This window comes from Ambystoma mexicanum, chromosome 10 (genome assembly GCF_040938575.1).
Source record: "Ambystoma mexicanum isolate Mex_15411 chromosome 10, UKY_AmexF1_1, whole genome shotgun sequence".
Classification (NCBI taxonomy): domain Eukaryota; kingdom Metazoa; phylum Chordata; class Amphibia; order Caudata; family Ambystomatidae; genus Ambystoma; species Ambystoma mexicanum.
In genome coordinates this window covers 1428353534-1428379986 of record NC_090932.1, presented here as the reverse complement: position 1 = coordinate 1428379986, position 26453 = coordinate 1428353534, and the positions used below count along the sequence as shown (strand labels likewise).

General features: G+C 42.0%; 1 long non-coding RNA gene across 2 annotated transcripts in view; it reads right to left on the bottom strand.

The window, feature by feature from the left end:
- Window positions 1–22967, bottom strand: part of LOC138492381 (uncharacterized) — a 69906-nt gene extending 46939 nt beyond the window's left edge. For both annotated transcript variants that reach the window (XR_011276194.1, XR_011276193.1), the window contains exons 1-2: window positions 22837–22967; window positions 18528–18616 (exon numbers count right to left, since the gene is read on the bottom strand). This is a non-coding gene — a long non-coding RNA (uncharacterized lncRNA). The remainder of the gene's footprint in view (window positions 1–18527; window positions 18617–22836) is intronic.
- Between the last annotated feature and the right edge of the window lie 3486 nt (window positions 22968–26453).

The window sequence follows — 26453 nt, the reverse complement described above, 5'->3', positions numbered from 1 at the left end:
GTTAGGTTATGAACACTTTCTGCTACTATTGCTGTTTCTTTTTCCTACTTCAATTCCCTTGTATACATTCATATTTGTATGTGGTGTTGTCTCTTTGTGATTTGTGTATAATAATGCAATTATATAGTAAGTTGGTTTTATTACCTACTTATCACAAGTTTCACTGTACGCAAAACCCTAATATGGAAACAGTTATTTCAATATTCAACATGGCAAGCTTATGAATATTGCACCTCCATCATGTATGCTGCACACAATGCCTATGTTTCTACATGAGTACCTTAGTATACTGGATTGAAGTTAATAATAAAATGCTATTTATATCAATGGATGGCTTAATGCACTGATTAGCACTTGATATGTATTCCAATAATCTTTGACACTTTTTTTATTAACATTACACTAAGAATCCCTTGTACAGACTTTTCATGAAAGGTAAATGCACATGTGATGTCATCAGTGATGTCATCAATGACATTTGTGATGTCATCTTTGATGTCCTGGGTGTTAGTGTTAGCAGTGCACGGTGGCGGCGCAAGTTATGGTTGCTTATCTTACCATAACTGCCGAATTTCAGGGGTTTTTTGGTTTTACTTTGAACCATAACGTCCCTTTAACAAAGTTTTTTCACTGAATATATATATATATATATATATATATATATATATATATATATATATATATATATAAAAAAAGGAGAGGACCCTGTGGAATGATGCAGGTTGCAGGTGACCATAGAAGGGACTTAAGTAACATGGCCGATCTTCACCATTTGAGTTATTCCAGTTTGAAAGCACCAAAACGACTCCAGGGATAAGTCGTAGAGTCTGACAGCATCTGCGAGCCTAGACAAAAGTATAGCATGTTCCACCATATCCAATGCTGCAGACAATTCCAGCAAGACCAACAGAGAATGATGACCCTGGTCAGAATGCGGAATAAGGTTATCCCAAACGGATTTAGTTCTGAAGCCAGACTGCAATTAATCTGAGATTGAATTACGCTCCACAAAGTCCATGAGTTGTAATAGTGCTGCTTTTTCAATCATCTTGGACACCTAAATTCCATCTAAGGGCAATCTGATGCCTGCGGCGCTACAGAAATAAATAAATAAAAAATAAATGTGGTCATTTATAGGTCAATAATTGCCCTGTACCATGGGAACAAGAAAAGGTTTCTTAATCAAGGGCATAATGACAATGGTCTTCAGTCCCTTGGGAGCAACCCCTTGAGTGAGGGATACATTGACAAAGTGTGTGATGCGTTGGGGCAAAGCCACAAAATGTGCTTGGGAAAAGAAGGCCTGTAACACATCAACAGTCAAGTGGGTGGGTTTAAACTTACTGAAAAGCGAGGAAACTAATGAATGCAAAACTTCTGTAAACATACATGATTACTGCATGCAGAAATCAATTGAGGTTCTGAAAAGGGAGATGAGGTGTTTGTGGGTTGAAGACCTAAAGAGAATATTTTAAAATTAAAATTAAAAAAAGTGTTATATTGGTTAGAAAAGGCCAATGAAGGTTCTAAAGCTTGGTGACGGCAGGAAGGGTTGTTAGAACTGTTCAGTATTTAACATAGCATTGCCAGCACCTGAGGCCCATGGCCGTCTCTATTGTACATTTCTGTTTGCCAAAGCCAAAAGGCTAAATGTACGCCTCTTAAAACTGGTTAAGGCACCGATAGAGCCAAGAAGTGAGCTGTGCCTCTGAGAACTGCTGACGAAGCCAAAGGACTTGCTGTGTGCCCAAGACAAATGTTCAAACTGCTCACACAACCAAAAAGCTAGGTATGCTTCTGAAAACCATTTTAGCTGCTGAAAACGCCAAGAGCCCCCCAGAACTGTTCAAGCCATGAATACAGCCAAGAAGAAAGATAGTACCTCTGAGAACTTTGCAAGCCTCTGATGAAGTCATTAGGCAGGGGGGGCCTCTAAAAATTATGTCAGCTACTGATAAAGTCAAGGGGATAGCAGTGTCTCTGAAAACTTTTAAAGCTATGGATATAGACAATAGACTGTGATTCAGGCTAAGGCTGTGAGAAGTCCACGGCAAGTCTTTAAGAGACTTACTTCATTTTAAAGATACCAGTGGCCGAAGGTTAGCCTGCAAATGTATGTGCTGCATTCTATGGAACATGAGGTTGATGGCAATACTTTGAAAGACGGTGGTCCAATCTCACCCCACAAGACGTGCTTCATTCTAATGCAACATGTGGTTGATGGTGAACCTCTGAGAAAAAACCCTAAGAGAAACAGTTCCCCGATAAATAATGTAAATAAAGTATGAAACATGTCTAGTTTCCCGCAGAGATTGGATTCATCACATATATTAGAAATCAGGTGCAATTGTGGTAAGCACCCGTTTAAACAGGGTTTGTAGTTCAAGTTTATTTTTCTCCAGGTTTGAAGGAAAAGGGTCATCAATATGGCAGGGCAGGGCTGCTAAATCTCAATTTTTTGCTACATTAGACTGGTCAGAAGGGTAAAATGACTCACAGAAAAGTATCAAATTCTAGAGGTCAGAAAATGACCGCTAAATCGACTACATACATAGGAGTAGAGGTGCTAGTCCTGTCATCTATCTATATTGGGCTACAACCCCCAAAATGGATCATGTAGCAGACTGCAGAAGACACTAATTTCATGTGAGACAAAGTACTATACTGGCCAGAAGAAAGTCAAGGGGTACAAAGTCTTCTAGCTGCTATGCGCCAACTTGAACCACAACTTGTTTCGCATATATACATGCAATTCTGTATTCGCCTTAGATAAAAGTGATTGAGTGCAGGTTACATTATACAAAGATGTTGTTCAGCAGAAGATGCAGCCAAAAACCAAGAGTGCAGTACATTCAAAATCACCTAAATATCCAAATAGGACTCTTTCCTATATTAAGTACACCCTAAAACACTAACCACCCACTACAAGGACGATTAACGCATAGATATACTAGGCATCTAGAATAGGCTGTGTACAGAGAGACATGGAAGTGCTGGAAGTTGTCAAAAGCAAGCATTAAATTTGAAAAAAAAGGACTTAAACCCAAACATTGTCTTTCAGAAAGCTGTCTAGGGCCTGAGGTAAGTTCTGGTTGTTAGTTTGTTTTCTGTCCCTGGATATGGCACCTAACACTCTAGTTTATCTGCTTAAGTCTTTCAGATCTAGACAGCGCTAATTCAGTCTTTTTGGAGCTTTAAAGGAGTAAACACATGATGTGTTTTGGTCTGTTTAAAGCTATTCAGCTAATGCGACAGTGTTCCTTGGGGCAGCCGGCACATTGAGCACATGGGCACTTGGTTAAGTTGAAAGTCTCTTTCATACCATTTGCTCAATGTGTTTGATCAGTAGCTCATGGTGTAAAGTGGGATTTAATGAAGTTTCTCTATGGGCATCCTTACAAGTTTGATGACATTCCTGTTGGAAATCCAGTGTAATACCGCCAAATGGATTTACCGTTAATTCCTCCGGATCACAAGTGGTGATATGGTGGCGTTTGTCTCCATTTATGGATAGAACAACCACTGGTAGTAATTCCGCCTATTGGGCAATTTTTGGCAGTAAGGTGTTGGAATTAACTCCAGCATTTCCTGGTGTTTTTTCCTCCACCTCACTGCCAAACCTATAGTATGGGAGTGCGGTAATGTGGCAGTAACAGAGTTACATCCGTTTTACTGCCCTTTTTTACTGCACTGCCCTACTCATAATGAGTCTCCAAGTCTTTATTTTGGCTTGCTTGTGCTCTGTATCACTGACGATGTCCCCAAAGCAGCTGGTTGAACTTACTTGTCAGTGTTTCACTGGTGTGAAGGGGTGCTTGATGGTGGTGAATGTGGATGCGCTGGTTCAACTGGCAGCTTGAGAGTAGCTTAATATAACAATGCTGGCTCCAATGTCTATAAGGATCTGCTGCGCAGCAGTCAGAACAAATGCATCTTATTTATTTTACTTTTTAAAAGAGTGCCACATGCCCATAGCCCTCAGAGCGCACAGAAAACAAGACATAACAGACAACAAAATAGCACGTCCGAGATGAGTCAGGTCAAGAGGAGGGCTGAGAGGTCAGATCTTGAGAGATGCTTAGAATGCTGAATTAAAGAGGCAGGTTGTTATGGCCTTTTTGAAGTCCGCCAGCGATGGAGATATTGTTATGCAGAGGGGGAGATTATTACAATCTCGGGATGCATGAGTTTCAAAGCTTGTAGCGCCAAATTTGGCGAGTTTAAAGCAAGGTTGATTGAGTGTGTGATCATCTGGTTCCCCAATATCGTGAAGTTGGCAAAAAGGGGATCTAGTTTCTTCAACCATGGTCCTGTAGCGACAATACAGAGTTCTGTTTTCTCGCTATTGAGAGTTTGCAAGTTTGATGGTATCCGTAGTTGTATTGCCGTGTTTACCCTGTTCAGGACTTCGTTTCTTCGACGTGATTCACTGACAGTTCCAAGAGTACCTGGGAGTCATCGGCATTGTTAGCATATCAGACTCCCAGGATATCAAGGGGGACAAGGAAAGGCCTCATATAGATGTTGAAGAGGGCAGGGGCAGGCATGAAGTTTGTGGCATGCCACATGTGGTGGTAATGAGTGGTGCCTGGGCATCATCTACTGCTACTCTTGATGTTCTTGGACCTAAGAATGACATGATCCATTGAGTGGTCTACTCGCAGCTGTTGACAATTTCTTCTAATCTCTTTTGCAGCATCCTATGATCTATGAGAACAATGGCTGCAAATTGGTGCAACAACATCAGGAGTGCTCGGTAGCCCTTCTACACAATCTCAATGATGTTACATTTGAGATTCAGTAGAGCAGTCTCAGTTCCATGTGGGGTTCTAAAGCCTGATTGGTCGGACCCTAATATTCTTTTGCTCTCTATGAATTTTTGCAACTGCAAATAGGCCACTCTGTCCAGTATCTTAAGATGATATTGCACGTTGGTAATTGGTCAATAATTCTTCGTAGATGCTTGGTTTTAGATATGGTATGATGGAGGATCATCCTCAAAGAACCACTGGAACCTGGAGCTTTCTTCTGCTATTCCCCATTTGGATGAAGTCTTCTGAGACATGTACAGGGTCACTGTCTTTCTGTGGGTTTCTGGGTATCAGGACTCTCTGGTCCTTAGCTGCAAGCAACCTCTGTGCTCTCCCAGCAAGCATCCCATCTGTTCCTCTGGGACGTTAATGATAAGAGTGTTTTCACCTTCATGAATCTCCTGTCTTTACTCCTAAGGACGGTGTCTTGGAGTCCTTAGACCTCAATGTGTAAGATAATATTTTATTCACTCCCTTCTTTATTTTTTAACTCATCTTAGAATGCAATTGGTGGTTTCCAAGACCCCATCTTGGATCCAATGGCGACATCCTGCTCAGAGGGTATCCTCTGTGAGTTGGCAGAGGCTTGGCATTGTCAATAACCCAAAATGGTGGATTTGATCTCCACTGTCCCTGTGATCACAGTCTTCCTTAGGTCTACATATTTGCTGCCTCCTCGAAAACAATGAGACATGTTTCGAAATGCTTATCCACTGTCCTAATCACCCCTGTTTTACACGCTCAAGGGTTTGTTATAGATTAAGTCCAACGTTTCAACCCCCCACCTTCACACCAAATGTAAGTCTTAATGTGTGTTTTGGGTCAACAACAGGCTTTCTTGGGTTGGGCTCAACTCGGCTAGCGTCCAGTTTCAGACTGGGATGGCTATTTCAGCCCTTGCTCCCTATATGAAGACCAATAAGTGAAGGGAAAGTTCAGCGTGTTTATTTTTTTTGTTTTATTTCATGTGTTGGTTTACAAAAACCTTTACATGAACAAATAATACAAGTTATAGTAGTAGCAGTAGTAATATCCTTATTTCGGCACATGACCATAAAAGCGGTCAAAATACACACATTAAAACACTAATAAACACATTTCATTGAAAGCAAATCAATTACAGAATATATTTCTTCCTCTGACGCCACACACTTTTCAGATAATACAAATGAATTTGGAGCTCAATGCTGATTTAGGTGCATAGAAAAAATTCCAGCGCATCATTAGTTCCCTTTAAATTATACTTTTTATAAATAGGGTCAAGCCACTTGTGGCTCAATCTCCTATATGTGGGGTATATAAACAGGAAGTGAATAAGATCTTTTACTCATTTCACTCTGACTTTACACATAGAGGGATCACCTCTACCACAGGTGATTACAACTACTGCAAGCATAAGTATCCCAAACCTCACTTTTAAAAACAAGTTTCGTGCCTCTTTATCATCAATAAAGGATAGGTATCTCTCTTGACCAAAAGAATGTTTCAGCTCGGAATATTTTGCTTTTATACCTACCGAGCCAATCTCTAAAAATGTAACCATACCAATCCTTGTACTTCTGTTTAATGCAGTCTTTCGTTACCATGTATTCTTGGGTTCAGGGGCATACATTGAAGGAAGACCAAGTTGTCCACTTAGATTAAATACATAACTAAGTTATGGAAGTGCTCTATCCCCTTCTTGCACAAACACATTCAAGAGAGCTTCTTTGTAAGTTCCAAGGGTGTGTGAGGTACATTTGTGACAATACAATAAGGGGCACAGTTTAGAATCAAAGACAAGACCAACCACTCCTAACTCGAGGTAGGAATGGGGCCCTCCTTGGGAGAGAAAGGAGTTGTTTCAACATAGCCAATTCCTTCTGCTCCATCCTTCCAAGGCCAGGGTCATCCCAAATCTCTGCACCATACAGAGCAGACAAATGAGCACATGCTCTCAAAAACTCCAGTGCTTGAAGAACTGCGTTCCCACCTGTAAGATTATTTAGCAATTTTTTTTCATGCAGCACCACTGCATGGGTTGATGCATTGCTATAATGCAGTACAGCAAGGAATGTGTTGCCATTGTGACATGGACATGTAAATGAATTTCAGTCAAAAACGATTTCTACATCTAAAATGCAAATAATTTTTTTTTCACAGTTAAAAGCATAAAAATTCCTCTGTTGCAGGAGACACATTTGAGGATTAATGAACTAACCTCATTAACAATACTAACGATTCTAACTCTTTAATAATATAATGTGTTCTACAGTGCAAAATGAGATGGAAAATGACAGGCTCTGAAAGCCATTTTAAACGCGCATCCAGATTTTTTTTTCTTTGCTTCTATCTGTGCTCTGTCCACAGTATTTGCAGGAAGCAAAGACTCGAATAAGCAGGAAATCAGTTTGGTTACAGTTGCAACTGTATAAGCCAAGCCATTGTTCAAGAGAAGGAGGGTAGGACATGATTGAATTTCATTGGTTGAACTCATTTGGTAGGCTGTAACAGAGCTTTTCTAATGAACCTCGGGGAAGAAGAGTGGGAGAAGACATTTTACACAGCTGGGAGAAAGACCTGGCTGGTGGCTGGGGAGTTTCCTGATTGAAAAAGCAGATCCCAGTGCACTGCTGCAGAGACTGGGAATTCCAGTCAATAAGCCCGGTTTGAGTGACGGCAGATGCTCATTCTTGCTGGGGTGATTTAAGAGGGACTTCCAGAAGGCGACCAGCCGAAGAATTTCACATGCTGGACAGGCTTGGTAATTATATTGCAGAGTGTGGGGGCAGTGTGTATGTATGCGAAACTATTCAGTCAGAGTAGAAGAGGGAATTCCAGTGTTTTATCAACATGTTTAATGTTGCAAATTGAATATGTTCTCGCCACTCTCTTCTCATTTTGTTACAGATAATGTTGTTACTGTGCAATTTCCATTTATTTCTGTAAAAAGAGTAAGATCGTGTTGAAATGCAATTTTTTATAATACACAAAAATATCTGAAAGCAGACGGATAGTGCGTTTTATTTTTCTCTTATTTGTGCATCTACCATTACAGTACTGATAATATGGGGAGAGGTTTAGACAGTGCAATTGTCATTTTTAAGGTAGCTAAAAATAAGACTTGGCGGTAGCTGTGTGCATGATTCCATTCAGTATATAAGTGTGTGTTTTCTGAACGGAACATAATAATAACATAATGAAATAGCCTGCTGCTGGAGGTACATGAGTCAGCAGAAAGAGGCCCTGGACATAGTTCACCGATGTAGATAAGTTGGTGATGAATACCACATGTTAGCTCGCTGCCGTAGATAAGTCAGTGAGGACAGCCCATGGTGGCACTCCAATTGAAAATGTGGTGTTCCTGAAATGTAAACCTGAGGCCTCTCTAGTGATCACATAAACAAACTAAGCAAAAATAAGGGGTTCTGGATATTGGGGCCACATATAAAACAAAGGAATTATGCTCACCAGAAATACCACCAATAACGCATACCAACATAATGTATACCACTAAATGTATCTGTGTGCTGAAATAATGTATGTATACTGTAGTACTATATACCAAATCTAATCTGAATGCAAAGAGTGATTATTACTGAATTATTTTCATTTTGGCGGTAAGAAAATACCGCTAGGCCCCAAATCTATACAAAATACCCTACACACCATACTAATGTTAAATGTTAAAGGCATTTGTACCATGCACCGTCACCAATGGAGTTGGTCCCCAGGCACTCTGTAATGCATAACACTTTGAACTGCTACCCCTTGCCTTGTGTAATTAAAAAGGGACTTTTCAACATTTATCCCACAATGACCTCTTTCATCAAGGCAAGCTCCCAAATAATCATAGAACTCAACCCTCTTGAGCTCACCGACCCCTAAGCGAATTGGGGCGGAGGGGGAAGGCTTCCCACGCCACTTTGACCAAAGCAATGGTTTTAGATAGGTTGATTTTGAGGCACAGCCTTATTGATATTGAATCAAACAAATGCAACCAAACAAATGCAACACCTTCTGGATACCCACTCTTGTTTTACTGATCAGAACCATATCATCAGCATACAAAAGGCTTCCCATTTTCATTCCTTCCAGCATAGGGGCATCCATGTCACATTGTTCAATCTCCTCAGCAATGTGATTTATGTATAGGCTGAAGAGTGTAGGGGTGGTGATACAGACCCGTTTGATACCCTTAGAGACCTGGAATGGTTTGGACAGGCCTTCACCTATCGAAGTTTGAATCCAAGCATAACTGCCCACATGTAGATTATGAATGGCTGCTAAAAGCTTAATAGGGACCCCCAACTGTAACAAATACAATAATAACCAAGTTTTGGGAATTGAATCAAAAGCTGCTCACAGGTCAATACTAAAAAGAGATTTTGATTTCTGAGGCTCATGTATTTATCACAAAGTAAGGATAACCTAAAAACTTGATCCAACGAACCAATGGCTGGATTAAATAATGTCTCCAAATCAGAAAGTACATTATTTTGAGACTTTCAAACATCCAACCTTTTTTGTAGGATTTTCCTATAGATTTTAGAGGCTACATCAATTAAAGAGATAGGTCTATAGTTTTGAGGGTCTCGCTTGTCCCCTTTCTTAAAGACAGGGACGATGATTGCACCTCGCCAAGACTCATGGAGAAGATGGGGACTTGTAATATTTAAAAACACTTGCTGTAAAACTGGGCCCCATATTCCTACTTCCGGACTAAAAAGCTCTGTGTATGTTGCATTTAACCCTGGCACTTTAACCTTGCTTCTTCCACCTCCTTGAGGTAGATACCCAACACATAATGTGACATCAAAGCCTCCCATCCCTTGGGTTCAATGTTACTCAATAGTTGTAAACCAGAACACTGGTAGAGTACTGACATGGGAAAGCCACATTTCCTCTGGAATATCTGATAGAACAGGGCTATTCAGCCGCTTAGTATGCACAGAGATCAACTTCCAAAAGGCGGAAACATTTTACCTTCTAGTTGCTAATTGAAGCTCCTCCCATTTCGGTTTGCGGAACATCTCCCTCTTTTCCACCAAAGTCTTAATTCCTCAACACTCCTACACTCTTTCGATTTCACAACTGACAATGATGGCACTCCCGATCAAATCATCTGGTTTGAGATGAACTCACCACCCCTGTTGCTCCTGTTTTAGTCAAAATGGGATTTAACACACATACCAGCTGCTGCCAGAAATCACTAGGGGGTGATCCAGTCTTTTCTGTAAGTGAGTCAAGGTGCAGCACTAACAACGTATACAGTGTACTGAAATGGCTGCTTTAACCAACATTCGTCAGGGAATTCTTCACCTATATAACCATTCTTCATTGCTCGAGAGGGTTTCCCAAACAGGCTAAGAGATTGAGAAAGGTGGTCATGGTCACTTTCAATACGTTTGATGACTTGAAAGTCAGCTACTAGCCCCCAACTTCCTGAATGTAATAAAATACAGTATACATCTGTCCTATGGTTCCCCAAGATATATGTAGGTTTCAGCGGAAAATCGTGGGAGAACCTGGCATTGCAGGCCCTATACCCATTAATCATAATCTCCCGAAAATATTTATCAGAGAAAGCCATCCGAGAGAAGCATGGTCGGCTGTTCAAAAGGGGAAACCCCCATAACTCATCGTAGTCCTTAAATAAAAAACATGTACTCTTCGACTATTTCTAGCTGCATATTAAAAATGCCCTCTAGCACAATATGTAACTGTTGAGCAGAACGTAAATACGTCATCTTTTCTAGCTCTTCCAGATGAATTAATAGATTGCTTAAAGCTTCTTCCGAAGGTCTTAAATAAATATTAACAATAACAAGAGCATTTTGAGTGGCTACATCCCATTTCACAGTTAAAATGTCAGGTGATGCTGATTGAGCGAAAGTTGTAACTCCAATTAAAACATATCAGCAAGCCCCCCCTTGGCAAACCATGTGTCGAATTCCTTGCAAGTGAGTTGAATGCATTATAGCCTTATAGCTCTTCCGGTTGCAAAAGCCATGTCTCTTGGAGGCAAATATTACCAAAATATTTCAAAAGTTGCTGTCTATATCATCTTTCTTACTCTTAAATCCGGTCACACACCAAGATAAAAGATTTATGAGTTTTGAGGGCATTAAATAAATGTCACCAAGGGATGGGCCCACAGAATGGGCCAATTTACTTTGCCGAGGTTCCCCTTGCAGCATCACACATGCACCCACCCCCAGGGTAAGTGAACTCCATTTTGGGCCAAAGGTGTTCAGCCCACTCAAAGCCCCGAAGGGGGAACACGTGTCATGCATCTGTAGACCGCTTCCCCACAGAACAGTCAGATAAAATCCTTGTCAGTGTAAAAACCTTAAAAGATATATTCGTCACACCAAAAATGTTACCCAGGGCCTTAAAGTTCTCTTAGATTAATTCTTGTTCCCATGGAACAGTCCTTTAAAACAACAGATGATATTATGTTTTCTCCACAAGGCTAGAATATCTGTTCAATCATTTTCCAAGTCACCTGACCTCTTCTCCTCTTTGGCCATCAGTGGGTCAACAGAAGTAGAACATAAAAAAGGCATAGAGGGTTTACAGGGCAGACCTGAGCTGACTGTCCTATCATTGGCAGCCCGAGTTTCACAGAATGAGCTGGGTTTACTCAAGGCCAGCTTCATCCTATCCTGGGAACCATATGCTTTCAAGCCCACAATAGGTCCCACCACTGCTGTAGGATTTGAAAGCAATTGGGAGGGATCATTCAGCCGAGTTATTGTTTCTGAGATTTCAGGGAGTAAACCCACTGAACAGATGGCTCACCTCATGTGAGTTTTGCAGCCGATATGAACCCTTTTCATCTTTGTGGCAGCTGGAGTTGGAGAACTATGACTACTTTTAGCTATATGTTAATGTTAATGTTAAAGGATATTTATACCGCGCACTATCACCACCGGAGTGGTCTCCTGGCGCTCTGGTGGCTCTGAAAGAGGGAGAGGGGGGTGAGTTAGTGGGAATAAGCTGGAAAAGTGCAAGAGAGCAGTGATTTGCTGTTGGCAGCCTCAGCCCGGTGGGTCCGTTGGTTGGGCTTGGGGTGTTTGCGGTCCATAGTCGTCGTGTGCTGTTGTGCAAGTCTATATGCGGTTTGTTTTGTTGTTGCAGTGTAGTGAAGTTTGTGCAGATTGCTGCGTATTAGAGTTGTGGTTGTGTTTGGTTAGAGTTTGAGCGGTATATGCAAAGAGAAGAGATTCTTAATGGATTGGTTAGTTGGCATTTCAGTCCCCGCAATTTTGTCTAGGTGTGATGTTTGCTATCATTCACTATTCCTTCAGAGTGTGTGGCCCTTGCTAATTTCAGAATTCTGTCTAGATGTGAGGAAGGCACGTGATCATGATTGTCATCATTCACAGGTTCATCTAAGTGTGGCGCATGCTAGCATTCATAGTCCTGTCTAGATGCGGCGCAGACTAAATTCAAGGATTTCCATCTAAGTGTGATACATGCTAACATTAACAATCCTGTCTAGATGTGACGCAAGCTAAAATTGAGAATTCCATCTGAGTGTGGTACATGCTAACATTAACAATCCTGTCTAGATGTGACGCAAGCTAAAACTGAGAATTCCATCTGAGTGTGGTACATGCTAACATTAACAATCCTGTCTAGATGTGACGCAAGCTAGAATTGAGAATTCCATCTAAGTGTGGTACATGCTAACATTAACAATCCTGTCTAGATGCGACACAGGCTTAAGTCATGAGTTCCATCTAAGTGTGAATTATTACATTAAAAAATCTATTGAGTCACTGCTAATTTTGCTGCTCAAACTAATTCTTCTCCAATAGATTTTAAAGTATTGATATTTTATATTGATATTTTATTTGCATCATGCTCATACACGTGTTTCAGAGCGTGACGAGGCAAGGGAAGGGAACAAGGGAGAACAAAACCATGATCTTACAAGGCCCAGAAGTAGACATTATTTGGCTGAGACAAACTTTCAACCGTTACCTTTCTTCTGGGTTTCGAATGTTGGAACTTCTACTTTATATCTGTTCAATAGAGACCTCAGATACATGTGAAGATAGGGGAAGAGTTGAGTCACTGAGCTTGTGATTTCGAGGTAATATTGACTATTCCATATAGGGTCTTCACTGTCCTATCCTATCCTATCCTATCTCATCTCGAACTTGAGCTTGAGCACCTTGTCGAGCTCCTAAAGAACTACCTTCTCTTCGTAGATCACACAAGTGACTCTGATCCCAAAGCAGGTCCTCCTCGATTGCCCCTGCCAAGTTAACAGGGGATACCACAGTCTGTCCCCTTGGATCTAACAAGGCCTTACAAAACTGGAGTTCGGATGATGTAGTTGACCCAGGCAGCACAGGAGTCGTAGTTACTAATAAAGCACTTAGAGAGTTAATAATAACATTACTTATTATTGGAATAGCTTTAAAAGGAGCGTTAACGGATGTCACCTGTTGTGGGTGAAGTCCCGTAGTTTTAGTCAGCAGGGAGACTCCACCCTCACTCCCCAGTAGTACAGATTAATTACCTCACATTCTCACACAAAAACCCTCCTTTACCCCCAATTTATTTAATAGGGCTTTCGCCAATACCACATGCATGACCAACTTCAAAAGATGAAAGACAATTCTCCATGTAAAGGTGGTCTATCGAGCATTCCAAGGCTTCAACTTTCATTTTATCAGAGGGGGCTAGATCACCCAAGAGAGGTGTGTGAGCACTTACAGCATGTGTATTGGAAGGAAAAGGGTTGGTACAAACGCCACTTGACTCGTCCAATAAGGGGACTCCTTGAACACTTGGATAGTTTGTCATTTGCTCTGTCTGAATCATCAGAGCCTCAACATCAGAGGTCCCACGGAGGGCAGCATGTTCAATACCGGTGTCGACATTACCAAAACCTAAACAATTAGAGGGCACCGTGGCATGTTGACCCTGATGACTTCTGAGAGCCGACATAATAGTGGAGTAAGTCATGTGGGACGAAGTTGTCCCCTTAATAGCAGTGAGTGATAATGTAGAGATACTCAATCCTGGCCTCCTTTTCTGCCCTTTGGTGTGCTTTTGCCAAGAGGGGGAGCAGTTTTTGGGGCCATTCTCCAAAACCCCTCCAAATAAAAATAAAAAGACAGCTGGTGTATGGCCAAGGTAAAAGGTAGCAACACTGCCAGAGCACCACGGCCTTAGCTCTCAGTGCATCTGCCGGCTGCTCGGCAAAAACACTCTAAACCCCCTCTCGTCCATGCTCATGCCTCACTGCGGAATAACGGGGCTTTAGAAATATTAGGGAACTTTAGGGAACTTTGGGACATTAAATTGACCCAAAAAAACCTTTGAAACCTAGAAGCGTAGCCCAGATCACAACAGTGGCCAAACAAAGTAATACAAGTTCACCATGCTACAGACAACATCTACGGTACCTCACCATGCCTCACCGTGCCGCAATCAGCAGAGTAGCATTAAAACTACAGTCCCGCAGCTGCTTGCCACTGCCACAATCACTTGGAAAACAGACCACTGAAGGAGCTCCATAGAGCCTCTGCATAGGATCAGGAGGGCTGGCTGCTGTCACCCTGCGGCTCCTGTCTCCAATCAAACCAAGCCAAGAGGAAAGGACTGTACACCGCACGGCAAGCAGAGTGTGAAGCCGCCCCTCAGATGCACCTCACAGTGACCCTACAATCAGAGGCCACTTCCGACACCATGTAACATAGTCATGTTATAATATAATTTGTTTCCTAATTTACACAGATAATACCACATATTCAATAACAATAAACATTTAGACATGTCACGTGCAGTTAATTGATAAACTAATATGTCATCTTAATAGCCTAGCTGAAATTCACTTGTAAAAAATACCAATATGCAACAACATTAAAACGTTAAAACATATAACGTATAGACACAGGGATCGAAACTGAGATCGTACAAGCAAGCGCTAAAAGAAACTGGGTATGCAGCATTAATCAGTAACCAGGAGCTAACACGTGGGAACAAGGTGCTAGTACATAGTGTTCTGTAAATCTACTTCTACATAAGATGCATACATATAATTGTGATTGTTACTTGTGACCCCTTAAGCTTAAATGCCATATAGATGTGTCCTAATGTTTATTTATATATTGGCCCAAACACACGCAGTTAAATACACATAGGTGTGTTTGTTCGGCATCAGATGGCCTGGGGAGCGTAAGGTAGCCCCTGGTAGCTGTTGGTGTCAAGCTAACCAGGCTCTTCTAGGCTACAAGCAGGAGCTAAATAGCTCCCAGCTCCCCTGAAACCTGTAACCATATCACTAATAAACATGGCTAATACACAATCTTAATAAAGTCACAAACATTCATCCCACATGTAAGAATGACGCTAAAGACTATTGTAATAAACCTGTTCTGGCCACTTTTCGCCCAAAAGTTTATAGCATGCATTATAAAATGGACAGAGGATAACAACGATTTTGTGGTGCTTACCACTGAGAAATCTGCACCATAGTGCCTCCTCATCACTATTCAAAAGTCTGAATACAATTGGATGAAAAATTGATTACACGCGCCCAATGTGCTTTAAAAAATATAAATAAATGTTTCCAGTTTTCAGTTGTATCCAGGGACTTACATATGCGACACACCCTTTTGTTCCTTGACATTCCCGTTCTGGGCCACCTCACTTCCAAGGTATACAGCTTATTCAGACGAAATCGCATGAACTGCTATCTGCAAAACTTTAGGAGAACACTTTAGATGTCCTGGAAGGAAATCATAATGCCTAATCGTTCTCCTATACTCCTTCAGGGAACTGTATTGGTTCAATTTGTCCCACTGTTTAGCCCAGGTGAACTCTTTGACTCTTTTTTTAACTCGCTGGGATTATATTTTAATTGTTCTTGGTTGCTACCTACAACTTGTAAAAAAAAAAAAAAAAAAAAAGTTCTTTACAAAGAATTGTTGCAAGGGTTTAAAATCTCATGAAAGATCATAAGTGTTTTTAAAGTAACGAGTTAAAAGATTGGAGTCTCAGTTCTGCCATAATTGCCCCAATTGGTACACAATTCAATAAGCTTAGGATGTTTTTCCAAATGATCCACTCCATTTGATCTGCATCCCTTTCTTTAGGGAGATCTGAGACATCTCGCCCATATAGGAAAGCTGGCATGATGTTTTGTTTGTAAAAGTTGATAAGAGAAATTACAGTATGCCTACAATACTTGGTCTTGATTTTATTAGGTTGTGCAACCAGAACTGGCAGTTTAGTTTTCTTAAAAAGCCTAGTAGTTGTATATACTAAATTGATATTGTTATTTATAATAAATTTGAGGTATATGGTTGATTTACATGCTTGGTTCCCTCATCACATATCTATCCACTTTCCACCCATCATCATCCTGGCATTTGCTAAAGTCATAACTGCCATTTTTTTGGTCGGCCAATTCTGCTTCAATCAAAGATCACAACATAATCTGCAAATGTCAAGCATCTTAAATGCAGGGACCAATTTTGGTTGGAAAAGATCTGGTATGTTCCAGCTCCCTGCCCAGATCACTTAAATACAAGTAAAAAAAACAGGAAGCCAGAATGCGAGCCAACTCTGATTGTGATATCTTCGGTTAAAGAACTTCCGAGATTGGTTCCAATCTGGATGGTACCAGTCAAATGCAGCAACATTAGAATTCTGAGCAAACCACCTGTCAATCCCATTGAATGGCATGTTGAGGTCCAAAAAGGCAACACACAGTATTTGACCCTTATCATTTAAGAATTGCCCTCTCAATAATGTCATCAGCAACCCATTCATGTCAGTCCCTACCCCTTTCTGAATCTGGTCTGAAACATAGACAAGATGTTTGACTCCCTGCCCCAACTGACCAACAAGTTCAGAATCAGGGAGGGCAAGAACTTGCTTGTGGAATCCATTAGGTAGATGGAACTATAATTCCCAGGCAGATTCCGGTCACCCTTTTATGGATGGGCACAATATAACTTCTGCACCAAGGTTGCGGCAATATATTGGTCTCCAATATTTGAGAAAATATGGGTTGGAGCCACAATGACCATAATCACAGATGTTTTTAGCATAGCATTGCTCAACCCATCAGAGCCAACAGCCCTTGAGGCTTTAGACCATAGGATTGTTCCTTCAACCTCCGCCTGTAAGAACCCTCTCAAGAAGGCAATAGCACCTCCCTAGTAAGTAACTGAGTAGGCAGTGCTTTGGAAAAGACGTTAACATACAAATGTACACAGATGCTATCCCTTCTGTGCTTGATTTGCATTGTCCTAGTTTTACCATCAAGATTAACATAGTCCCAGAAGGTTTTTGTATTTTTCAAACCTATTGCAGCCATTAAATTGGCACCATCCCTCAAATTCATGACCAACTTTAAGTTTTTCATCCAGTTCTTGTATTTTTATTTGAGCTTCCCAATAATTTACCAAGCCCCTTCTGGTGGTGTGATCTTGTTTTTTTTAAACGACATGCACCAATTTCTTGAGTTGGAGTTTACTCCTAGCCACTTTGTGGTTGGCGCTGTGGATAACAAGGACGGTTTGCGAAATAGCCAAATTTAGGTACAACTATAACTGGAAATAAAAAAAATGTCCAATGACCTACCCCCTTCTTTTTTCTTTATCATACGTTGCAACCATTCTGTCCTCACCACGCTTGTGATGTAATGTGTGGAAATCCTGCTACCCTGACAGTTAACACCAAGGGTGAAAAGTGTTGCAACATGGGGAGCTGCTTCCAGTGGTAACATCATTTGCATAACTGGTTGAGAACGATCAATGTTTATATAATCGTGCTTATATAAGTTACAACTGATATATCCCCAACTTTCTTATACTAAAACTACAACATATTTGGCAATATGGTGATTTACATTTACAAACACATGCTATGCGGTGTGTGAGTTGGTGGTGCATTCCACCTGGTATAACAACATAGGATTTGCAATAAAACCTTGCTGCTACTAGTGAAAGCTTTGCACCTTGCAGTCTTCAAGATCAACTGCCAGCTGTAAATGATTCAGGCTGTCTACTATGCAATGCAGAATTAGAAGAACTTATGTATTTTCTTTTTTGGCCATGATATACCTTAATTAGAGGAAGTACAATAAAGTTGGTACTGCACAATTGACAATTTAGACAGTGTAGGCAGGCTTTGGTCTTTATTTTTCGCTGCTAACTCACCTTTAGTAGCTTGGAGTTTGCTTCAGTACTTATACTCAGACTGAGGCCCAGAAAGCATTAATGAACTCTGGTCGCGCTTTGTCATTTAATTGGTTTCTATAATTTAAAAAACGGTCCACCTTGTAGATGTCACCCTGGGTGACCAGACAACAGCATGCATGTTGCTGTGCATTATGTTTGATGACGGATGTGAAATGACGTGTCGTATGACAGCCTATGTATTTATTTGGTGTTTTATAATATCGCTACTTATACAAAATAAATCAGAGAGCAAAGTAATACGGTTTGGAAGGTGGGATAAGGTCAAGTAGAGTATAAGGGGAGTGGATATGGCCTGGGGCAGTGGGCAGGCAAAGAAACCGTAATATAAAATCAAGGCATTCACAGTGCTCTGTGGACAACATATTTGTAACATAATTTAGACATTTATGATGCAACATCAGTGCAAAAAATGCTGAGTGGAGCGGACCATGCCAAAATGCTTGATCATATCAGAATGAGTCAGATAACTACTTCCAGAAAAAAAGAGTTTGTATCGATTTACCTGAATTCAATAGTCTCAGCTCCACCAGGTGGGTGGTCCAAAGATCTGGGGCCTGCTGCAGATAGGCTTCTTTTCCCTCCTTGATTCACCTATAAGCAGACAGAGGCATCTTGTTGGTGATGATGGACTTTAGTTCTATATATAATTATACATGGGACCAGAGTGCCATAGAGCTCCTCTTGAGATGCCTATAATGTAATTGTTTTGCTACCCCAGTGACATGATCATATGTAGTCAGGCTAAACGTGAGCTGTGCTTCCTGATTTTGGATTGCTTGGAGACGGTTAATCTATTTGATCAGGAAACCCAACAGTAGACAATTGCAATAATCTAGTCTAGACATGATCAGAGTCTGTGTTAGATGGATTTTGTGGTTCATTTTTTAAAGCAGGCAGGAATTACAGAGAATATTAAAGGTCTAGTGTTGAGAAGAGTGCCAAAAGTGTGATTCTATTTAAAAATAAATGCATGTTTTTTTTAATGGACTGGCAGTTGGTTGAGTTCGCTATGGTACAGTCTTGGGATGATTGCATCCACGGTGATGCGATGTAGAAGAATGCATGTCTTTCCTGGCTTTGGGTGGAATTGGTCATCAGAAACCCAGGCTTGGATGATGACAGCCAATATATTTATTTGGTGTTTTATAATATCCCAACTTGTATACACAATACATCAGAGAGCAAGGTAATAGGGTTGGGTTGGATGGTAGGGTGATTAGCATCAAAATTGTCTCATAATTGTATATTGTCCACATAAATGTTGAAGACTGTGTTGCGCTGGTCTACAATATCTGTTAACAGACACAAGTATATATTTAAGTGCCATAGGATAAGTGTGGATCCTGTGCCATTCTACACTGGAGGGTCGTTGATTAGAATAAATAATTGGCCACACGGCATACTCTCAGCTCTTCCTCTTCACTCAATCCAATTGCCTATGGACCCTGCCCGGTACGGATTTAGACCCCTACGAGGAACTGAAACTTCCTCGTCTCCATCTGGGATGACATGAAAAGAACGGCAGACTCAGAAGGCTGTGCTGCACTTATCTTCCTTGACCTTTCAGCACCCTTTAACACTATCAACCACGCCATCTTCACGGACAGACTCCACTCTCTAGGCATCAGGGACTCTGCCTTAAAATGGATCTCCTCTTTCCTCTGCAACCGCTCACAAATCACCCTCCTCCCACCGCTTCTTCTGTCCCACTCGCCTGTCTCTAACAGGGTCCCAGAGGGGGTCTACCTTTCCCCCTTCCTCTGCAACCTCTACCTAAGCCCCCTACCTGCACTCATCCGCTCACATGACCTAACCTGCTACAACTATGCTGAGGACACACAGATCATTTTCAAAATTCTGAAAATCGGAGCCTCTCCCCATCCTGACCTAGTCTCCAGCCTCACAGAAATCGACCATTGGGTGATGTCTAACCACCTCCTCCTTAATCTTAGTAAAACTGAAATCCTGATTTGCGGTAAAATGGTGCTCTTCCCCAGCCCCTGGGTATCCTCCCTTGGCCCCCCACCTGCAGTATTCAGCACAGTAAAGAACTTCACACTCTCTCACTGCATCAACGCCATATATAGATCATGTCACTTTCACCTACGCATCCTCAGACAAATCTTCCCTTATCTCTCCCACCCGCACAGAGTCACAGCAATCTTGGCTATCATCCTCTCCCGCCTAGACCACGCCAATTCCCTCTATCTGGACGCCTTTGCCTATCAGTTCAGAAAGCTCCAACAGATCCTAAACTCTGCAGCTCGACTTCTCCTCGCCCTCTCACTCAGAGAACACACCGTTCCTGCTCTGAGGGTGCACCACTGGCATCCTATCAAACGACGGCTGACCACCAAGGCTATGTGCATTACCCATGTGCCCTCCACAAGACAAGCTCTGAATCACTCCAATACAAACATACATGCTACCAACCTATCAGAAACATTCAATCTGTCTCTCCACTCCTCCTGCTGGTCCCCCCCTTTCAACTGCACCAGAATAGGAGGATCCTTTTTTCTTTGTACAAGCTCCCACTCTCTGGAACTCCCTTCAACTCAGCATCCACCATGTACAAGACCACCTTTCCTTCAGGAAGGATCTCAAAACCTGGCTCTTCCCTTTCGCAACCAGACGAACCCTGCCCACTTCAAGCTCACTTTCATGACACCTACGCAGTGACACTGTTTGCCTACCCAGGACATCTCCAGAGCAAGGTAAAGTATAGCTCAGGGCAGACCGTACGATCAGATTGCATGGCCACATCAGAAGCATAGTTCCAACTGGAGTCAAGGGTATTTTTTGCACCACTTCGGTGGACTCTGGTCACAGGCACGGCCGCCACACAACCACCTCCATACACCAGTCTAAAACACAATGCACAACATCTCTGAAATCAGAATGCAGCTAAGTCCCATGGCAAACATTCAGTCTAGCTGGACATATAACAAGTCTCCTGCACTCACGTACCCTCCTGACCCCCTCACAGCACCCATCCACATGCCTGATCGACATGAGTAGTTAACTGCTGCCCGGCCATCCCACCCAACTTCCTTTTGGCCGAATGCACAAAAATGCATTATTACCTCTCTGACAAATTTCCCATACCTTCAACTTCGGTCCCCGAGGGCATTCCACCAACAAGCGCTTTGAGGCCATACTAATGGGATAAAGGCACTTTATAAATAACAAACTACTACTAATACTACCACATCTCACTCTCACAGACCAGTGTTTGAAGGTGGATGGTGCTCTGCTACAAGGCCTGTGTCCATTTGTACATGCATTTGTGTTATTTCGAGGTCAGTGCATGGCACATACTTGTTTTCGGGTGCGTTTCATTTGAGTGAAACACTGGGATGTTTTTTATTATCATTTTGCAGCATACGTCTTTAGAAGGAGGTCTGATGATTGCACTTTGCCTTTGCATTCACACACACACACACACGTGCATGCAGGAGTACTCCAATATACACGTTCCTATGTAGTTTGATGCTTATTGCACCACACACACACCAAAACACCCACGCACACAACAGCACGTTGTGTATGTAGCACACCCTTTTAGAGTTACATACCTATATCACATGCATCTCCATTTGGTTTCAACAGTCTTTTTACAGCAGTCTTCTGTCTGCAACTCTTACTGTATACAAGTCACACAGCGGTCACCATACATGTCGGACGCATAGCACTAGCATGCTATGTCATGTACAGAACACACTTCAGGCGCCACCCCTTCCATGCACAACTTGCAGATACACCTAAATCTGGGTAAGTCAAACAGTAACACCAACACTTAGGCGAGACCCGGTTGGACCGGAATAGGCCACAGCACATGGAGTAAGTGTGGAACCCAATATTGAAATCTGAACCTGCACAACAGTGAGCGGTGAACAGACTCTATCACCTTAGATTGTGGTGCAATCTAGCCACAACACGCTGGCAGAGCCAGTTCACAGCACCCATCGGACCTCCCTTACACCTCCTAGTTACAACATGTAGGCAATGCGCATCCAACTCCTCATTAATCAGGACATCAGACTCTGATCTGTTTCTTGAGGGGGGCAGGTACAAAGATAGAATGCTGTGAAATCCTGATAATGATAGCTGTGAGCAATACAAAACACCCTGGAATTGATAAACTATGCACAAAAAACGCAAGCATCGGCATGCAAAACCATAAACACCACCAAAGCACATATATCGACTGATCTATACACATGCACGCTTTACACATTCCCTCGCACAGACACTTATTTTTTGGAAACGAGTGCTTCAGTCTCTGTTCAACACAATGTTAGCAATTTGTGTATAATTTCTGTCCGCATTTTTCAAACCTGCTAATGATCTGATACCGACTGGGTGGTGATTGACGGTGGGTGACATAGGATCTTGTTTTTTTTTTAAGAATCAGCAGCAATTCACCGCGTCTGCACAATTGACACAAGCATCGAAGCGGCACTTTACGACCGTATTTGATTTCTAGTCACGATCAAAAATGCCGTTTACATGTAAATACAATATTAACAAAACCATCTGTCTACATTATTTGCATGACCAGACACCATAGTAACGCTTCCCTAAAATAACACACCATTTGAGCATAGTTCATTTTTAAATTCATCCGTTTTAGGGGAACTCACAGCTTATTGTAATTCAGTATATATGGCATTGTGCAAACGTGTGGAACTTAATTTGTACTCCCCCTTTGATCTTTTTTGGGGGGAGGGGAGCTGGGAGGGGGCTACAGTTCCCCGGGGCATTTGCATCCCGAAGAGCTGCTATGATAAATTAAATCGAATTTGGCCAACCTTGTTACTGTGTCGGCTCCATACTGCTGAGCCTGGGCTATGAGCCTCGCTGACGCGTCCCCTGGGTGCCGTAAAGCGCGCGCATACTGCTGAGGCATGTAAAAGCTACACTGCCACCTGACGAGGATTGGGGCGAGAGCTTCAACGTTAATTAGATTGAGTTCAGAGTTCAGGCGGCTGCGCTGACCAGCGCACTCAGGAACGCTCTTTAATTGGGCAGCAGCAAAACGTAATCCGTTTCGAACGGTTGATCCTGATCCACATGGAAAGACGAGTGTCCCTAGAGGGGGGGCAGCTTCTCAAATATGAAAATAAATGAGACTGGTGTCCAATCATGACACAAGCGTCACCTTGGGGTGTTTTAAAACTTGTTAGAACAGGCATCAATGACCCCATTCGTCGAGTATTGTAAAAAAAAAAAAAAAAGCGCATAGCAGCAGACACAGCCATATCTGTATCGCTTTACATAACCAACATTGTCAAAGCCACCCGTTTTGGCATTTGTGTGGGAATGGGATATGCATTTGCGGGGCACAGCCATGGTACTACCTGGTCATAGGATGGAAACAGCCGGTAAATTGTATGATTACCTGGGCATGTGAAAAAGGCCTTCGCAAATGCTCACCTAACAACTACAGACAAGCCACATCTCTGGGCTTTGTCAATTATCGTTTTCATCTGGACTTCAATGCAAGGGGCAGATATACATGGAGTGGTAAAAGGCACACTTGGTTAACACATTGGCATTACACCAGTAGCGCATTTACAGCTGCAATGAAGCCATTTACTTTTGGTAGATTGCTTAGAAATAACATTGGCTGGCCAAAGTTTAATGCTATTGTTTGATAAAGCTAGCTTAAAGAAATGGTGTGTTTTTGGTGGGGAGTGGCAAGTAATGGGTGGGAATGGCCATAGTGATTTGTATGGACATGCGCCGTCAATCGGTGGGTAAATAACCAAACAACACCCCCATGCTGTGTGACCGCCCCCTCCTAGTTACGTGTCAAGGCATCAAGGCAACAGCTTTGGGTTATGTTATTGGGATTTATAAGGTGCCAAAGCCCGCAGGCATCCATGCGCCGAAAGACAGGAGAAGGTGCAGATACTAGAACAGTCCTAGCTAAACAGTATGGTCTTTAACTGTTTACGAAAAAGAAGATGATCATCAATTTTGCGTAATCTGGTTGGCAGGGTATTCCAGGCTTGGGCGCCCTGAACATAAAATGCCCGCCCCAGTCCGCAGGCCCTTTGGGTATGCGGTGTTAATAACAGAGACCCATCCATTGATCTTAAGGATCTATTTGGTTGGTAGATATTAATCCATACAGGCAGCCATCGGGAGCCAATAGAGTCTCCTTCTGGCAGTGCTGGTAGGTTCAGAATTTTTCATCGGAAAGATGATTCTTACCGCTGTATTTTGTATTTTCTGCAACTGCTGAACATTTGCCTTACTGGCTCCTCCTAGTAGGGCGTTACAGTAATCAAGACGTGGCAGAATCACTGCTCTTACTAGTTTTATGTGGTTTTCCACCGATATTAATGGAGCTACTTGTCTCAATACCTTGAGATGGTAGTTAGTATTGGTGGAGACAGCGGTGACATGTGCCACACTGTCAAGACTTTCCTCCATGTAGGTGCTCAAGGTCTTAACTTTCTGCATAATTTTAATTTGATTGCCTTCAATAGAAAAGCAATTATATTTTTGGTTCAATTTTGATTGAGCATGTTGAGAACCAAAGAGCATCAACTCTGTTTTTGCAGCATTTAGACAAATCCAATTCCTTGACATCCATTGTTTGATAACAAGGTAAGCTGCAGTCAATGTTTGTTGATCTACTTCATAATCCCCTGTTATATTTAATACTAATTGGAAGTCATCTGCATAATTGCAGAAAAAGATTCCCAGGGCTTCCAGCTCAACACATAATGGTAGGATATAAATGTTGAACAATAAAGGTGAAAGGCAAGCCCCTTGGGGAACACCACAAGTTATAGTGTGTGGCTCGGAAACCTGATCACCCCAGTAAACACAGGATTGGCGGCCCTCCAGGAAGGACTTAAGCCAAATGATGGCGTTGCTGGATAAACCTCCAGCCGTCGCCATCCTATTGAGCAAGATTTTATGATCCAGCAAATCGAAGGCTGCTGAGAGATCTAATAACATCAGCAGTCCCGACTTGCTGTGTTCTAATTTACCAAGCATGTGTGATTGTAGGTCCAGGAGCGCGGACTCAGTTCCATGAAGGCTCCTGAAACCTGATTGCTTTACGTGTAGCTTGCCAGTATTAAATACATAAGACTGGAGCTGTGTGGCAGCTACCTTGTCAATTAGTTTTAGAAAAAACAGAGTGTTTGTGATTGGTCTCAGATTTGCTGCATCCAGCGGGTCCAGGCCGGGTTTTTTTAACAGAGGGGTAACTGCCACATTTTTTATAGATTGAGGGATGGAGCCAGTACGGAAGGATGAACTGACAAACTAACTGAGGAACGGAGTAAACAATTCTCGATGTTCCAATATGTATTTGGACGGGAAAATTTCCCTTGGGCAGTTAGTGGGGTGCATATTTTTTAATATCTCCAGGATTTCAACTGGGTTGAGTTCAGTGAAGTTAAAGCAACCTGGAGAATTGAACAAATTGTCCTTTTTTAAAGATTTCGATATAGGCGAAATCAGTGCTTCCTGTTCTATTTTCTTCTGGGCTTTCAACAGTTTATCTGCAAAAGCCTTCTGAACTCGATTACAATCTTCAATAGAAGGTTTAATGTCAGGATTATAGGCCAAAAGTCATTTAGTAAACACATAGTGATAGGTTCTACTTGATGTAAATGAACACATGTACCTGGGGAGAACAATGGCTAATCCCCCTCACTATCATGAGCGGGGCTTTATATTCTATTAAAAACACAGAGGTTTGTATTATGCATTATCTTCTTTATATACTCGCCCAGCAGCAAAGAAAAATGACATTGTAAGAAAAAAATATTTAAAAAATAAATAAACGATTTATGAGAACATGAAATAGAGCTCCATAATCAGCTGGGTCCATGACCGCAGTACCAACATATCACAGCCAGACCCACTCAATAATAGACCCTCTTCCTTCTTCTTTAGCACTCGGAACAAACACATGTACTTGATTTAGTCTCTACTGCAAAACTCCAAGCGAAGATGTAACCAGTCACCACTGCCCGCTTCACGTCACCCTTTGTTGCACACTGTTGTGAATGAAGATGAAGACCTCTTACCTTTTGTCACCTCGTTCACCCCTGATAGGCCAAGAGAAGCTTTTAAATACATGACGTGTGTATGTATACTCGCACCCGAGCAAAGAAAAAAGTCAGTGGGTGGCAGGCTCAGGTGACACCACAAACAGTATTCTCCTGACATCCAAGTTACAGCAGGTAACTAATGCAACTATACATTAAATGTTGCACCCTCAGGTACCCTAAAATGAAGGCAATAGTAATAATATCAGGGCCCACTGGCAAGGGAAATTTACAATGACATGTATGGAACAGTAACAATTGCACTACTTAAACACAAACAATACTACAGGAAGTTTAATTCCCTGGAGGCCTTGGAGTTCCCGGTGGGAACTTTACAGAACCACAGACAC